Raw genomic sequence first — 15,364 nt, forward strand, 5'->3', positions numbered from 1 at the left:
GACAGAGAGTTACAATTAATCATTTATTGGCATGGTAATGAACCATGCCATATAAAAAGAGCCACGTTAATGTTTAATGCCACGAGGGTTTGTTGGATAATTTCAGTTAAGTGACACTTAAAATCGACTCTGAATAGTACAGAATCTTATAGGGATTGAGCCATAGGAACACATATTGTTCTCTCATTTCCCTTTCAATAGAAGGGTTTAGGGCCCTGAATAGTTGAGTACCCTGTGCCTAATTATGTTGCAAATCAGGTGTCAGACTCTGAATTGGGACCCAGATCTCCATCCAATTTCCACTCCCAGTAGTTTTGCTACTGTATCAATGTTTCCCGGAATTGCTTTATAGTGTCCATAAAGTATATGGAAGTTTAAGAAACTTCTAGGGTCTGGGTGCAAATCTGAGAGAGTAACATTTAGGAAGATAGAATGTTTTCTGTGTTTTCTAGTGGAAAGGAGTCTGACTTGTACAGCCACCCTCAACTACTTACACATGCACTTATGTGTGCGTTGTCATAGTAACAGAGTACTTTATAGATGGAGACAATACAATTATTTAGAGGGATGAACCTCAGAGAATTAGGTCAAAGTGACAGGATCTCTTTGTGCTTGGAGTCATAAATTGAAGTTCAATTTTTTTTTTTTTTTTGGCAGGGGGATTCCAAGAGAGATTTTTGTAAATGTCAAATAGTCGACCTCATTATTGGCAGAACGCTGTATTTCAGTATATAGGGAAGATAAAGAAAGAGGTAGAGAAGAGATTGTCCTGTTTTCAGAAGTTTATAACCCAGTTATTGAGTTAGGACACAGAGTAATAATAAAATTGAATATTCCGATCATGATTCCCAATTTGTAGGACAAATTCTAATTTATTATTCAACTCAATCATCTTAAATTAAGTAGGATTAGCACTCCCATTTTACAGATGACGACTTAAGGTTTGAGGAAATTGAGTGCTTTAGATAAGGTTAAAGGGAAATGAAAGAACAATGTGCTTTCCTATGGCTGGTATCTGGAAATACTGGAACCGAGCGTTCTGATTATGTGAAGAAAGTGGTCAGTTTGGCTTGTTGGGGATTGGAGTAATATCTTAGAACAGAGCTTCTCAAAACTCAGTGTGAACAGGATTCCCCTGGGGGCCTTGTTAAAATGCAAATTCTGATTCTGGAAGTCTAGGGCGAGTTTTCTTTCTAACAAGCTTGTAGTTGATGGCGATGACACCGATCTGGGGTCACACTTTTAGTATCACAGCTTCAGAATATCAGGGTGACAACAGTTGTAACCCATATTGGTGACAACGGAACTTACCGGTCACAACTGAAAGCAGCTTTTGCAGAGAAACTCAATATGGGAAAATTAACCTTTTTCATAACTTGAGTAAATGTGAGCTGTGGCTAGCAGAATGGGCCACTGAGCAGAAGAGCTAATAGAGTGAAATGCCCAAACCACTGGTGGGAGTGCCTAGGCATTGAGCTACTGGGAAAAACCTGAGCCATTTCCTTCCAGGGCAACTGCGATTTGTACTTGTTGATGTGGCTCCTGGCCCAGGAGAGAATATCTGAGCGGTCATGTCCTGCCTGCCTTTCTAGCACAAGTGGGGGCTGCCATTACCTCTGACCTGGCTGCCTGCCAATTCCTGGGAGAGCCTTCTGTCTTTCCCACCTCCTTCCCCACCCCAACAGCTAAATGATAAACCAGGTAATTCCCAAAGAGGCCTCCCCTCCCACTCCTAGGTGTATCATGACTTGGCCCTACCCTGCTGGCCAAGCATTTCCTGGGACTGACCTCTGGCCTACTTCTGTCGGGAGCTGGCCCTCCCCAGAGCAGATGAGCCAAGTGCACTCCCTGCTGCCACACCTGAGCATCTGCACCTGGCCGCTCACACCTGGGCACCTGCACCTGAGCACTTGTGGCTGGCTCGTCCCCCCACTCCCAAAGCTGGGTGAGGCAGATGCCCATGCAGTGTTGACCAGTTTACGGTCTCTCTTTTCTGATTTCTCTTAACCTCAAACATTAGGTGAAAGGCAGAAAGCTAGCCTAGGATTGAACGGCAAATAGCCTCTTCACAAGGTCTGATCTGCAAAGGAAAATTTGAGCCCTGCAGGTGGGAAGGATTTGGATTCTGAAATTTCTCTTAAAGTTGGAAGCCTGCAGCACAAGGCCCAATGCACAGGGCTCAAGACAAGCATATTTAGACACCCTCCTTTGAACTCAAATGGGTTTCCCAGGGCGGGCCTCCTGTTTTGGGCCATGGCTATTTCTGGGTTGGCCAGGTGTAATCCATACTTAGGCTTTTTGCCCACAGTACTGGAAGCAGGGAAGAAAAGTGAAGAGAGCAGAAAGCAGGTTCAGAACAAAGCTCTTCTCAAATTTCAGATGACTTGCTAAGGAGATTTTAGGCTCCCAGGGGCAGAATGCTTTGCATATAGACAACTTGCAAATGAGCAGTCTGTTTGACTAGACAGAGTGCTACAGTTCTGCTTAAAAAAAAGTGCCAATGCATTTCTAATTTTCACATTGTTTTTTACATAAATTTGCACATTAGGCTCGAGAGGTTTTATGTTCACGTATTGGAATGATTCACAATTAATTAGTACCCTTAACTTCAGCTATATTCAAATCCAGACACTGAAAGTATGTAAATATATAAAAATCATTCTCTTTAATTGTAATACGGAATTGGGAACAGATGCACACCTGAGAGGGGTAGTCAGGAGGCTGGAGCTTCGTTTTCATCGTCATCCTTCTCAGTCTTTTCTGCTACATTTTGTCACACCCTGGGCTCACATGCAGGCCACCCTCAAGAAACCAGGAGCCGGTTCCTGCTTCTGGCCGCCTGGGCACAGACATGAGAATTTGACATCTGAGGCTTCCCTTTGGTTCCTGTGTATCAATTTGAGGAGGCCAGGGTTTAATAGCTTTCTAGCATGTTTGCCCTGAAGTTCACATGATAAAAGATGAGCTTCCTATCTTCTATTGTGTTTCATCACAAATGGCTCTATTCAGATCAATGGCCGTCTTGGATTTGATTGACTCTGTTAAGTACTTTCCCGTGACTGAAGTTATCTCCCTCTCTCCCCTCTCTAGTTCCTTTCTACAGATTGATCTTCTATGAAAACTGAAAGTCCCACAATTACAGCTCTTTGGAGTTACCACTAACCCTCTTTAAGGCAACAAGTACCCTGGGGAGAATGCCCCGTGAATGACTAGCTATTCATTCTTGAGTCTTTGGAGGAAAAAGGCAGCATAGTATTGAGGAGAAGAAAGTAGGATAGAAGAACCTGGAATCTACTGGATGGAAAATGCACTAGGCTTGGAATCAGAACTGGGTTCTAGATCTGTTTCTTTTGAAAATACTGTGCAGACTCTTCAGGTTTTTATGAATGAATGCGAATCCTTATTAAACATCTGTAGGATGGTCCCACCACTTTGAAAAATGATTATAGCTAAATGTCCATATGCCCTCCGACCCAGTCATTCCAGTCCTAGGTTTCAATCTAAAGAAATCTATAGATTAAGTTCCCCAAGAGACATGACATAGAATGTTCACAGTGACTCCATTCATAATAGCGTCAAACTGGAAGCTATCCAAGTGTCCATCAAGGGTAGAATAGGTAAATGTATTGTGGTATATTCACACGATGGACTTCTATACATCAGCTGGATGAGCAATCTACTACCACAAATGTAATGTTGAGTGAAAGAAACCAGAAACTAAAGAACACATACAAAAACAGGCAAAGCAAATCTATGGTGTTAGAAGTTAGGATAGTCGTTACCTTGGAAGTATGGAAGATCAGAGACTAGGAGGGGTCACAAGTACCAATACTTCAATATAAAGTAAACAAAAACAAAAATCAACCTGACACATATGATAAGAAGAGATTGGGGAGTGGTCTATGCCCAGGCCTCGAGAAGGTAGGACATGACACTGAACTTGAGAAGAAGTCAGGAGAGAATAAAGGCTGGGAGGAGAGATGGCAGGAGAAGTTGGGGGATAGGGCTAGGAGGTGCGTAGGTGGATGGCTGGTTCTCCTTCATCATTTTAGCAAGGGTTGGCTCTGTTAATTATCCTGTGTCTTACTCATTTTGTTGTTGTCAGTCAAACATTTTCTAAGTATCTGAAAACATTAAGTTTTCTGAATCTATAATTAAATACTTTTTGGTGAATCAGTCCCAGATAAAGCTTCAAGCAAATCCTCTTCGTAGACAGCAACTTTTGCATGCTTTCTGGTTCACTGGTAACACGTGATCTTAAAGTAGAAAATTAATTGATGTATTTTGCTAATAGCTCCTGTTGTCTCTTGCAAACATGACAAACATTTTGTTACTCACATTTTTTGTCTTTGATTTTATAACATGGATGAATAGCAAATTCCTGTAAATCCATGACCTTGCGGTGGCTGATTGTGTTATTGCTCTCAGTTAATTGCTTCCAACTTCTCTGTAATGGGATTTTATAGCCACAGCTGTTGAAATTGACTTGCAGTGCTTCCCTGTTGAAGGAATGGCCAATTTTTTTTAGCTTTTTTTGTGGGGTTCGGGGGACAGAATCTCGCTCTGTCTCCTAGACTGGAGTGCAGTGGTGTGATCACAGCTCACTGTAGCCTCCATCGCCCAGGCTCAAGCAGTTCTCCCACCTCACCCTCTCTGCTAGTTGGGACCACAGGCATGCATTACCATGTCTGACTAACTTTTAAGTTTTTTGTAAAGATGGGCGGGGGTGGGATGGGGTCGGGGGTGGGCTGGAGGGAGTCTCACTATGTTGCCCAGAGTGGTCTCAAACTCCTGGGCTGGAGCAGTCCTCCCGTCTTGGCTTCCTAATGTTCTGGGATTACAGGCATGGGCCACCACACCTGTCCAGAATAGCCAATTGTTAAGTGTTAGTGTTGAGCCATGGGATTGCTTTGGCCAAGTAAGCAATAGTGATAGTGATGGGTATGCTACCTCCAAGCAGAAACTCCTAAAATCATGCACCACATTTTCCCCACTCTTTCCCCTGTGTGTGGGAATGGCAAATCCCAGCTAAAAGCTCTTCCCTCATCTGTTCCTAGAATAAGAAGACATATGGAGCAGAGCCATGGAACCACAGAAACACGAGGTTGTGCTATAAACAACAGGGAGCGTGGGGGCTTTTGTCATATAATATAAAATAGTAAAAACTGACTGTTACTTATCTGCTGTGATTTTCAAGCTAATCAGATCAGCACTGTCTGTGAGTTACTGTAATTGCTGATTATAGGTTGATTGTGTCCCCACAAAATCATGAATCAGAAGCCTTAATCCCCGGTACCTCAGAATGTAATAATATTTGGAGATAAGGTCTTTAAAGTGGTGGTTAAGTTATAATGTGGCCATTAGGGTCGTGTCCTCAGAAAAAGAGGAAATTTGGACATGTTGAGTGACACCGGGAATGCCTGCCAATCTATCTATCTCTGGTGATGTTTTTGTCTTAAAGTAAATTTTATCAGTTTTAAAAAATATAACTGTACTAGTCTGTTCTCCTGCTGCTAATAAAGACATATCTGAGACTGGGTAATTTATAAAAGAAAGAGGTTTAATGGACTCACAGTTCCGCATGGCTGGGGGAGGGGAGCTCACAATCATGGCGTAAGAGCAAGGGACGTCTTACATGGCAGCAAGGCAAGAGAGCATGTACAGGGGAACTCTCATTTATAAAACCATCAGATCTCGTGGGACTTATTCACTATTACGAGAATAGTATGGGGGAAACTGCCCGCATGATTCAATAATCTCCACCTGGCATCACCCTTGACACATGGTGATTATTATAATTCAAGATGAGATTTGGGTGGGGACACAGGACCAAACCATATCAATGACTACAGCAGATTTCTCTTTGTTGTGCTTGTGTGGCATATCTTTTTGTATCCTTTCATTTGTAATCTTTCTTTTTCTTTAAATTTAAGATGTGTGTGTTTTTTTAATAGCAATGTAGAGTTTATTTATCCTGAAAATTCCTTTCACTTACATTTAATATGATTTATTCTATATTTGGGTTTAAATCTTTAGTTTTACCAAATACTTTCTATTTGAATACATATTTTATATTCCCTTTTTCTTTCTTGCCTTGTTTTTAATTTATTATTTTCTATCACATTTGTCCTATGTGTTAGATTGGGAGTTTTAAACACTGTTGCTATCATTATTTTACTGGTAGCATTAGACATTACACCACGCCTCCTTTACTTTTCAAGCCATAGTTTATTTTTGTCTCATTCTCAGATAATGCAAGAACCCCTATGGACACATGTCATTAATGCCATGAATTTTGTCTCCCTAGCTTAAATTAAGAAAAAACCATTATTTTCATTTACAAGTCAATATTCATTACATTTATCCAAATACTTCTTATTTTGTTGCTCTTTATTTTTTTTAAATTTTTTTTTGCATTTCTGAACAACTGTTTTTTTTCCTCCTGAAGACAATACTTAGCATTTTCTTTAGGGAGGGGCTTCTAGCAGCATTTTTTTTCAGTTATGATTTGCTATCTCCGTTCTTGTAAGATATTTTAAGTATGAAATTATATTTTAGGAGTGATTTACTTTCAGCTCTTTGAAGCTATAATTACATTTTATTCTGAATTCCATTGTGTCTGTTGAGTGATTATCTATAAGGCTTATTATTGTTCCTTTGAAAGTAACTTATCCTTTTTCTCACCTCTGGCTGATTTTAATATTTTCTCTTTGTCTTTGGTTTTCAGCGTTTTTATACAATGTACTTACGTATACTTTTATTTTTATTTATCTTGCCTGAGCTTCATAATGATTTTAAATATATTACTCAATATCTCGTCTCAATTTTGGCAAGCTGTCAGCCACTATCTTAGCAAATATTACTTCTTTTTTTTTCTTAGACACAAATTGTACATACTTTAGGCTTTCTCCCTGTGCCTTCTGAGTTTCTCACTCTTTCTTATATATCATCTATAATATTTTTTCCATCCTTTATTTTGAATCTATTCTTCTGGTCTGTACCAATTCACCAATTCTCTTTTCATTCAGCTGTGTTTATTCTGCTGCTGAGCTGATTTATATGTTTCTAATTTCATTTATTGTACCTTTTATTTCCAGAATTTTTAGTTTTTTAAGTTGTCTAGTTCTCTGACAAAAATTTTGTTTGTGATCTTCTTGAACACAGTAAGCAGACTTCCTTAAAAATATAGACTCTCCAGTATCTGGAACCACCATGGATCTGATTCCATTGCCTTTTTTCTTTTTTTTTTCATACTGGGTTTCATTTATGTTGGCCTGTCTCCTTGATGATTTTAAAAAATTATGTACCAGACTCCAGTCACTGTCTTCTATTCCTAAAACAATGTCAGCTGTGCAGCTAATTCTCTCTATTGTCTCTTATAGTATTCCAAGAACAATCCTTTGGGAAAAATGGCCTCCACTGTTTGTTTAACCTCCTTGGATCTCTATTTCCTATCTTATTAGCTCTCTGTTATCTGCAAGCAGATTTTTTTAAGGTTTTTACCCCTATTTTCATCTCATGAAAATGTTGGTCAAAAATGCTTACTCTGCTTTAACTTGGGTACTTCTATTTTGATGAATTATCAAATGTTTCTTTTCAGTGTTACTTTTCTTTTGTCCTTTTATTGATTGACATTCATATGTGAATTTATTTCTGTCAATGAGTTAGTCAATCAGAATTTGCAATTAATGTGGAAGCTTTATTTTGAGAAAAATGTGGTATTAAGTCATACTAGTAAGCACCATCTCAAACCTTACCATGTAGTTTATTGCTGGCTGCTGCCTGTCTTTGATTTTTACCATTGTATTTTGTTTTATCCTCAAATAGTCACTAAATATTGTAGGTATGACTGTACTTAGAATTTATTTTAGTTCATTCCCCTTACTTGATAGAAGTGGGGGTTACTATTGCGTATCTTGAGGAATATTCTATTTCTTTTTTTCTCATCTTTAAAGATAATCTCTTCCACGAAGCCTGATTTCAACCCGCCAACTGACAGGAAAGAGGGGCCAGGGATGGAAACTTCTCACTCTTATTATGAGCTGATTGTTTAATCTTCATACTATGTAGTCTTCCAGTAAACTTGCCTCTAAAATATGTTGATATGTACAAACTGCCACAAGAAAATTTAATTCTCAGGGTTCTAAGAAGAGACATTAGAGATGTAAAGAGGAGTATGATATGTAACTAAATGCAATAAAGAAGAAACATTTTAATTTTTATACATCAATTGTACTAAATATTGTCACTATTGACAACTCCTCTGGTATTTGGGACATATTGATTGAACTTAATTATAGAATGAATGAAGCTGATGATACTATGTGGGAAAGTCTTGTAAAACATCTGAGCCTTGTCTGTACTAAAAATACAAAAATTAGCTGGGCATGGTGGCACACGTCTGTAGTCCCAGCTACTCAGGAGGCTGAGGCAGGAGAGTTTCTTGAGGCCGGGAGGCAGAGGTTGCAGTGAGCTGAGATCATACCACTGCACTCCAGCCTGAGTGACAGAGCAAGACTCTGTCTCAAAAAACAAACAAACAAAAATTTGAGTTCTGGTAAAATGTATATTTTGGAAAATAAATGGGTGTCAACTCCCATCAAGCATCATAAAGCCCCACAATTTACTCACATATGGGCTTGATTTTCCTGTGGCATATCTTATTTCCACAAACAGCAAATCTCATTGATTTGGAAGTTATTAATCAGAACACCCTTCTCTGTTACTGAGTGCTGAAAAGGAAGAGCAGAGCTTCTCAGATGTGGTCGGAACTCCAAAATTCTCCACTATATCTTGAAGAATATTACTCTGGAATTTTGGACTGTCTGCAAAGTTGCTGCAGCCCCAATAAATGTTTAAAAATTTAACTACAATTTATTCCATCTGTTTCATGGAGGGTTTTCTTAACATTTGATAATTACTGAAGAGAACATTTTGAATTTTTGCTGCATGTGTGATAGAATAATTCTTTGAATATTATTATTATTATTATTTTTGCTGTAAGAATTTCTTTTTATTCCAAGCAGTTGGTCACTTTTTGGGTTTCTATCACTCAGGAAGTGGTAGATGGATTGCATAGCTAAGCAAGAACAAGGATAGGGTCTCCCTATGTCTTAGCTTCTGGTGTGCTGGTACAGAGTGGTTGGAGTTTATCAACTTTCCAATGACTGATTCCTTAAATCAACTCACAAGACAGTGATATTTGAACCAAAATGCCAAATAATTATTAATTGCAATGGAGAAAATTTGTTTCTGGTGGTCTCCATTCACATACCTCCTTTACAGTGTCAGTGTACCTTAGGGGTACTCAGAATTTTGCTTGCTAAAAAGAAGAAAGGCAGAAAGATAATCTTAAAATCTGTTTTTTTTTCCAGGCTATGTAAAATCCAGAGAGCTCTTTCTGCCTTCCAGATTTCCCAACTCTAGTGAGCTTTAGAGAGAACGGCATTTCTGTCCCTGATTCAGTCTTGCTTTCTTCTAAATACTCGATAAACAGAGAGGAATTTCTTTGCTTTGCACTTGCCTTTATTTGACCTCTGCTGACCTTGATGCTTATGTATTATTTTTTCAGAATAATAATCCCACTGAACATTTTCTTGATAACTGGTTTTTTCTGGGCTAGTCTGCTCTCATGCTGCTAATAAAAACATACCTGAGACTGAGTAATTTATAAAGGAAAGAGGTTTAATTGAACCACAGTTCCACATGGCTGGGGAGGCCTCACATCATAAGAGCAAGGCATGTCTTACATGGCGACAGGCAAGAGAGAGCTTGTGCAGGGGAACTTCCCTTTTTAAAACCACCAGCTCTTGTGAAACTTATTCACTATCATGAGAACAGCATGGGAAAGACCTGCCCCCATGATTCAGTTACCTCCCACCAGGTCCCTCTCACAACACGTGGGAATTGTGGAAGCTACAATTCAAGGTGAGATTTGGATGGGGACACAACCAAACCGTATCATAGCCTCTGCTTTTTGAGGATTTTACCTAAAAACATTGTCTTTCTGAAGACTTTTGCAATAAATCTATCTTTTCCTTGACACGTTTATTTTACTAATTTAATTTGCAGAAGATAACCATCTTAGCTATTTGGTGGGCATTATCTAGTTAATAAATTATGTTCATAAGTTAATATACACAAACATATTTACATGTTTCATATCAAGTCTCTCAAAATAATACTTTTTACCCCTAAAAACATCTAAATATTGTCTCAAATGAAAAAGGAAGAAGATCACTCCTTCGAAATAAAAATTGCATTTGTGTAGTTGGGAGGCTTTCTTGAATGATGTCTTGAAACTAAAATGGGAAATAATTACTAAAACGAATCAACATTTATTTCCTGTCCAAATGTAGTAAGCAAAGAATGATTGGTCTGTGTTTCATCTTTGTAGCAATGTGTGAAAGGTGGTATAGAAAGGCTTGGTTTGGTCCCAGTAATAGTGTGAATCTGTGTAGGAGAAGCCAGTGGCAGGTTGTCTCCAGGTGTCCCTGGATCGATTAAAGAGCCTCTACTGGGAAGCAAGAATTGGAAGAACAGGCAATTGAAAAGAATAAGTAGCAGTATGGTTAAATAAGAAGTCTTGAGGTCCTTAAAAAATGAAAAATGGAATTACCGTATGATCCAGCATTCCCACTTGTGGGTATATATCCAAAAGGGTTGAAAATAATATCTCACAGAGTTATTTGCACATTTATGTTTCATTGCACCATTATTCGCAATAGCCAGGAGGTGGAAGCAACTTAAATAAACATGGACAGATGGAAGGCTGACAAGATGTGTTGTATATATATGGAATATTATGGAGCCTTGAAACTGAAGGAAGTCCCATCATGAGCTACGGCATGGATGAACCTTGAAAACATTCTGCTAAATGAAAGAAGCCCGTCACAAAAAGACAAATACTGCATAATTCCACTTACAGGAGGTATCTAGAGTAGTCAGACTCTTAGAAACAGGAAGTAGAAAAGTGGTCACCAGGGGGTGTGGGAAGGGAAAATGGGGAGTTGTTGTTCAGTGGGCATAGAGTTTTGGTTTTGCAGGATGGAAAGTTCTAGAGATCTGTTGCACAACAATGTGAATATAGTTAATACTACGCACTTAAAAATGGTTAAGATTGTAAATTTTATGTTACGTATTTTTTCAACCACAATTTAAACATGAAAGGATAGTCTTGGATCATATGGCTGTTTCTCAGCTTCAGACCAATGCCAGGACAGTTGCCACCTCCATCAGAGCCCTGCACTGTCCCACGGACCTTCACACTTTTCCTGGCCTTGCTTTCATTGCACGTGGATTTTCCTGTCCATGGTTCTTGGTTCACCCCATGGTGCTTCCTCGAGCATCTACATTCCCCAAGGGTTAGGAGGCAAAGTGCTGAGAGGTTAAGAGGGAGACAAAAGTATTGCTTGTTGTGGGAGAGGGGGAAAATAGTTGCTTTCAAAGTCCTTCCTGATCTTGGCCTTATTTTCTTGTTCTTTTCCAATAAGTCCCAGGGATAATGTTTGGGTGGACACAGAGTCTGTGAACTCTTAGGAGATACTGTCCAAGCACCCAGGCTCAAGTTTCTGGAGGAGATAATATAGAATGTATGAGAGTGGGATGGGTGAACTAGATGAACTTTAAAGTTCTTTCAACCTCTGAGATTCTTTTATTCCCCCCAGATCTGTTTGTCTTTTATTGTTATAAACACAGGCTTTTGTGATGTGTTTACTCAAGATGTCCCTGTTGACATTTTATATTTTTCTAAATGTCACTCTCCTATCAATTATATATGAAATTCATATTAGTTTCTATATGGGACAGTTTATGCAAAATAAGAGGGCTTTGTATGGTTTTGAGATTCTGAAACTTGTGATTTATATAAGATATTAAACAGAATTTTCTACAATAACTTCCAATTTCTGCATTATTTTCCGACTTTGAAAGTGAAGGAGGCCATAAACTATATTTTACAGTTAACAGACCTTTAAAAAATATCAGTGGAGTCTTAGCTTTGGTATCAGAATGCCATGTAGGGACAAACAGGTCTATCCCGACAATTTTATTTATTTTACTTATCTTAACACATAATTTATTAGCAAAGACTCCACGAAGCTAGCCTTCTCCTAATATAATGCATTAATCTAAGTGGGACATAAACACTGAGGCCAAATCACAAGAACCTGCACTATTCAAAGCAGGACAATTATTTCCTGAAGATGAAAGTCTGTTTATGAGCAGTGTCAATTCTTCATCTTTTCCCATAGTAAAAGTGGTTTTTATCTGGTTCCTATTGGTATCCCAGGTAGCTAATGTTTAAATCATGACATATTTGTGAGAAATCCTATCTATCAAGAAGTGGGAACAGGCAGTACTGTGTTGAGAGAAAGGGGACTTGTAGTGCATCCAAATTAATCTGTTTATGTTTTAAGTATCCTCATTCTATACAAATGGAAAATGGATACTTTTAACATTCATCAACAGCTTCACACAGAACACATTTTGGAAGTCAGTTAGACTTTATAACATTCAGGATATTTAAATTCGAATTTTCATAGATCAGGCAATAAAGTCACAACACTCAATACCTGGGACTTCTCTTTCTCCTGTGTTACGTTTCCTCAACATTTCTTAGTGAATGTTTGTGAATGTTTTCATTTATTTTAACTCCACAGTGGCCAACCTTAAGTTAAACAGTCACTTGGAAAAGCTTTCATGACTCTACTTTCCCAGTGACATCAGATTTGCTACTGTCCAGTACTAAGCCATATGGGTGGGTATGGAGTTGACCCTTGGAATCAGACATTAGACTGCAGCACAGACCAGAATGATTTGCATTGGCTGCAATGAAGGAAAATGCAATGAACAAACAAATGCTTTCATTGTGTTAGATGGCACAGTTTTGGCTTCCTTTTCCTTAACATTTCTTCCTCTTGAATTAGAGAGGAATCTATCTGGTTCATTTGCGGATCATCAGAAATATAATAAGAATAGCTCTTTTAAAATATGAAATTAAAAAGGAACATATTAAATGTCTACAGAAAATTCCAGAAGCTTATTAATTTTAATTTTTAAAATCACCTCTATTACTTATTACAGAGTGGCAACAGAACATTCTGGAGCCAGACCGCTCGTCTGAATCTCAGCCCCACCTTTCCTACTCATCTGACTTGGGGCAAATTGACGGAAGCATTTTGTGTCTTTGTTTCCTCTTTAGTAAAATGGGTTATAAATAGTACCTAGTTCATGATGACAGCATGAGGATTAAATGACTGTTCAAAGAATATGGAGCAAAGCTTGTCACATTTAGCTTATTGGAAAAGGCAGTTTCTTACTTTGGTTAAAGAGAAACAAACCAAACCCAACCCTGTGGTTAGCTTTCTAATAACTCCAGTGAAGGGTAAGTGAATGGAAAAAGCCCTTCATTATATGAAAACAAATAAATATTAAGTGCCTACCATAAGCACCGTAGTATACTAGGGAGAAGCTTAGAAGTGAAAGGTGTAGCTCCAAATGCTGATGTGTGATGCAGTCAGACAGGAGACAAGAGGGAGAGGCTCACTGAGGGTCTCCCATGGTGTCCCGTGCACCTTTCTCATACCTCTTGTTCCCCTGTGTCCTTCTTGCTGGTTTCAAGGGTACCCTCTGCCTTCTAACAACAGGCTCTTTGTTTTAGCCCTAATGCCTAACAGTTTCTGGAGGACACTAAATGTTCAACCCATATTTGTTGATTGAATGAATAAATGCATGAATCCTTTTGAAATAAAATGGCTATGAAACTATTCACTAAAAAAATGAGATTTGATATGGGCTTTGAATGATGGGAGAATTTACATGAGAGTTGCCAGATCAAATGCAGGGTGTCCAGTTAAATAAGAATTTCAGATAAACATCAAATTTTTTTTCAGTGTAAATATGTTTCATGCAATATTTGGGACATACTTATACTGAAAATGATTCACTGTTTACATTTCAGACAGACAATTTTTTTTGTGTAAGTATATACAAAATATTGCATGGAATATACTTTTACTAAAATTTATTCATTATTTTTCTGAAATTCAAACTTCGTTTGATGTTCTGTATTTTTATTTGCTAAATCTTGCAACCCCAATAAGAGAAATAGGGAATAGAAGGAATTTTAATTTAAGGAAATGGCAAGAGAAATATACGTAGGCATTTTGTTTTTCAGAAAATTAGGTTTTGAGTAGAAATATCTGAATGAAGAATTGGGGTGGGAATAATCCCTGGAATAGTACTCTTTCTTTCTCATTTTTTTTTTAACTGTATATTTCTGAGCACCCTCCCCTGACCCCACCTTGATGTTCCTCGATCCTCCAGCATAGATGTTCTGTATAAGGTAAAGGGCAAAGGGTTTGCAAGACACATAGCCTTTTGGTCATTCAACCTATAAAGTTACCTTAAATGCTACTGCCTGTATAAGAGATAGGTACATGACTGTGTGTTCAGGAAAACAGTGACTCATGATAAACATATATTTAGACATTTCAAATAGATTTATTGTAGCTCTTTAATGTAAATAGAAACTGACCGTATTGTTTTCTTTAGATAGACTCAACCCTGGATTTTGACAGGTGCTTCGGTAAGTTAGCTGAAAGCCTTCCCTTTGCTCTTTCAATGTGCTTGTTATGAAAGACAGCCTGGGCTAACTCTCCCAATATCCGCATTCCTTTTTCTTTTCTCTTTCCTTCTTTCCTTCCTCTCTTCCTTCTTTCTATTTCTCTGTCATTTTTTTTTTTACTGGTTCCGTGATTCAGTACTTTTTTTAAAAATCGGGAAACAAACAAACTGTATTGGCAGTTTTTATGTTTATCACATAGTATTAAATACCTAGTGTTCATCATAATTTGCTGGGCTATGAGAGCCTTGTAAATATCTAATAAATAAAAACAACATATTCTTCCCGGTGCTCCTGTTGAAAAACAAGACAACACATTTGACCTATCTCTTAAATTAACATTCTTTTCCTTAAACTACTTAAAATATTGACTATAAAGACATAGGACCCAATTGTGCTCATTAACAGTAAATCTTCTCGTCTTTTCTACCTTTCAACTTTTAGACTTTAAGGCATTTAAAAGGCGCAGATCCAGAAAGGCAAAACCACAGAGACCAAGTAGCAAAGTGAAAGGAAGATAAGAAGATATTTATTTTCTGTCAGCATTCATAACTTTGTATTATTCAACCTAATTTCATTTTTCTGCATATGTGAAGTGAATTGTATATAATGAGAAAAGGGAGAGAACACTAAATTTCATGGGATGAAAGACTCTTTTAAAGATAAACCAAAGGGCAATTGAGAAGTATGGTCCCAAAGAATAATAGTAGAATCTTGCCTTTTAAACTTTATTTTATTTCA

This window comes from Pongo pygmaeus, chromosome 14, assembly GCF_028885625.2.
Source record: "Pongo pygmaeus isolate AG05252 chromosome 14, NHGRI_mPonPyg2-v2.0_pri, whole genome shotgun sequence".
NCBI lineage: Eukaryota > Metazoa > Chordata > Mammalia > Primates > Hominidae > Pongo > Pongo pygmaeus.